The 3,334-nt window shown below is 39.9% G+C and overlaps 1 non-coding gene across 1 annotated transcript; it reads right to left on the bottom strand.

Annotated features, from left to right (window-relative positions):
• Positions 1 to 364: 364 nt before the first annotated feature.
• Positions 365 to 480, bottom strand: LOC116357568 (U5 spliceosomal RNA). The gene has a single exon (XR_004205569.1). It is a non-coding gene; the product is annotated as a U5 spliceosomal RNA (small nuclear RNA).
• Positions 481 to 3,334: the final 2,854 nt, after the last annotated feature.

Here is a 3,334-nt window from a genome sequence, read left to right as displayed (position 1 = left end):
ACAACATTGCACACCAGTATCTCTACTTGCACATTCATCTTCTGCACATCTATCACTCGAGTGTTTAATTGCTATATTGTAATTATTTCACCCACACTGTAAATATACTTTTTATATTTTATTATTGATCGTATGTTTGTTTATTCCACGTATTTTGTTTATTAGTTATTTGTTTATTTGCTTATTCCACGTACTGTATTGTTGCACAGCTTTATCTTGGCCAGGTCGCAGTTGTAAATGATAACTTGTTCTCAATTTGCCTACCTGGTTAAATAAAGGTGAGATCAAAAATATAAAAATACAGGTCAACATGGGATTACCTACAACACTCAAAATATTTGTATTATTATTAACACGTGTAGGAAGCCCAGCCGTAAAGCCGGGCATCAAAAAATTAGTTGATACTCATAATGTTCCTCTCCACGGAAATCTTTAGTAAAAGGCGAAAGATTTATGCGATCTGAAGAGAAACCAGAGTGTACTACCGATTCATTAAAAACATTCACAGCCTGTTCTCGGCCTTACTATTCAGGGTCATGGTTAATATATATATATATATATATTTTTTTTTAACCAAAGCTCTATACGGCCGACAGAACACAGAGATATTACAGTCCACCAATGCAAACGAAGAGAGACGTTTGGTAAGTGTCATACTTTGCAACTTCATTATTTCTTCACGAAACGAAATGCACGCTGGGCATTACACAAATCATTTCCTGTTTTGTCCCCTTCATTTGTTAATCTCATTTGCAACGGCTGTGTAATTTGAGCAAATAGGGATAACTGCGTTGGCGTAACAGTTGAACTACAATCAAAAGTCTACTATCAAACTCGGAAACGATGTTCAATTAGTACATTTTGACAGGACGAAATTACAACGCTTCTACATGGAGCATGCGCAGTTGAGACCCTGCAAGCAACATCCCCACAAACCAGGCGTGAGAAGCAGGAAGCGGTGTCACATGTAACCGTTGTGCTTTACAATTGCGTGTAATCACTCTGCAGCAATGTATACAGTTAGGAGACCAAACATAACTCCATGATGAACGTTTGTGTAAAATGGTCTAACAACGTGTCTTAACACTGCCTATTTATTTCCTTAACTTACCTCATTTGCACTCACTGTATATAGACTTTTTGTTTTATTTTGTTCTACTGTATTATTGACTGTATGTTTTGTTTATTCCATGTGTAACTGTGCTGTTGTGTCGAATTGCTACGCTTTATCTTGGCCAAATGAGAACTTGTTCTCAACTAGCCTACCTGGTTAAATAAAGGTGAAAAAAAATAATAATAACAGGTGTTTGTCTAGAGGATTACTCTACTACAGATAGCCTATTGCTCTGAAAAACACACCGCGAAGTATAGTATAAAGTCCACTAGCCCTACAGAGAAGTCTACCCAAATTACCTAAACATTCCAAGGCAAGACCGATTGCTGTATGGCGATGACGATGTACATGAACACATTTCCTCGGTTTCTCCCCACAAACAAATTGCTACCTATAATATCACTAAAGCGAGTTAACAATGTATTTTTAAGAAATGTTGTTATAATAAACACCAGAGTCTGGTTACTATTAGGCTATCATTTATTTAGAAACGTTTACCTTTTGTATTTCGTTGGTTTCTTATCGCAAAACCTGTTACTCACCACCGCTGGCATGGCGCATAGGTGATTGCGCGCCTTTGATTATTTGTTTTCGAAATTTTCAGATTGTGATAGTACTGTTCATTAAGAATTTACCTGTTTAAATGTGTGCATAAATTATGGTAGCCTAGTGGTTAGCGCGTTGGCCTAGTAGGCGAAAGGTTGCAAGTTCAAATCCCCGAGCTGACAAGGTACAAATCTGTCCTTCTGCCCCTGAACAGGCAGATAACCCTCTGTTCCTATGCCGGCATTGAAAATAAGAATTTGGCTGTTCTTTTAAGATGCCCCTTTCACGTAGTTGTTTGGAAAAGTACATTTCTTTAGTTATAAACTCCCACCAAAATGTAAGTTTAGCCTATGTAAGTAATGTTTATGGCAAAATGTGTTTATTTCATTAGACAATATACATTGAGGATCCATTTTGACAGTGGACATTCTCACCAAGACCTGTTCTAGTAGCCTCCCTGTAGTCTAATCTATCCAAGGCGGTTGACAATGCTCTATCAAACTGGCTGTATTGAATACAGTAGCCTTAAAGGTATTTTTCTCTCAGCTCGATTGTTGATGTCTTGCTAGCTAGCGAGATGTCTTGCTTCCTTTACCAACAATGCTTTATAATTAAGTTCCGTTTTATCTGTGCCTTTACAATAGTGACAGCTTATTGTAGTGCAGTGAACCGGCACGATTTAGTTACACTGCTGCGGTGGTGCTGTCAGTTTAGCCAAATCTATCCCTGAACCAATCAGATATCAACATGAAGCCAAGGTTCAGCTAGTTCAGAAACATTCAAGTTAACACATTTCATGTTTTCACCCCCAGGTAACGCGAAATAGGAGCAGTATCTGACTGGACTGAAGCTTGAACCCAGATAGAGAGACACACATATCAAATCAAATGTTATTTGTCACATGTGCCGAATACAACTGGTGTAGACGTTGCCGTGAAATGCTTACTTACAAGCCCTTAACCAACAATGCAGTTAAATAAATAGAGTTAATCAAATATTTACTAAATACACTAAAGTTGTTGTTTTTTATCAAAAAGCAACACAAGAAATATACATAACAGTAACGAGGCTATATACAGGGGTACCGGTACTGAGTCAATGTGGCGGCTATATACAGGGGTACTGGTACTGAGTCAATGTGGAGGCTATATACAGGGGTACCGGTACTGAGTCAATGTGGAGGCTATATACAGGGGGTACCGGTACTGAGTCAATGTGGAGGCTATATACAGGGGGTACCGGTACTGAGTCAATGTGGAGGCTATATACAGGGGGTACCGGTACTGAGTCAATGTGGAGGCTATATAAAGGGGGTACCGGTACTGAGTCAATGTGGCGGCTATATACAGGGGGTACCGGTACTGAGTCAATGTGGAGGCTATATACAGGGGGTACCGGTACTGAGTCAATGTGGAGGCTATATAAAGGGGGTACCGGTACTGAGTCAATGTGGAGGCTATATACAGGGGGTACCGGTACTGAGTCAATGTGGAGGCTATATACAGGGGGTACCGGTACTGAGTCAATGTGGAGGCTATATACAGGGGGTACCGGTACTGAGTCAATGTGGAGGCTATATAAAGGGGGTACCGGTACTGAGTCAATGTGGAGGCTATATACAGGGGGTACCGGTACTGAGTCAATGTGGAGGCTATATAAAGGGGGTACCGGTAC

This window comes from Oncorhynchus kisutch, linkage group LG25 (assembly GCF_002021735.2).
Source record: "Oncorhynchus kisutch isolate 150728-3 linkage group LG25, Okis_V2, whole genome shotgun sequence".
Lineage (NCBI taxonomy): Eukaryota > Metazoa > Chordata > Actinopteri > Salmoniformes > Salmonidae > Oncorhynchus > Oncorhynchus kisutch.
Note: the sequence above shows the minus strand (reverse complement) of the source record. Positions and strands in the feature narration are given on the sequence as shown.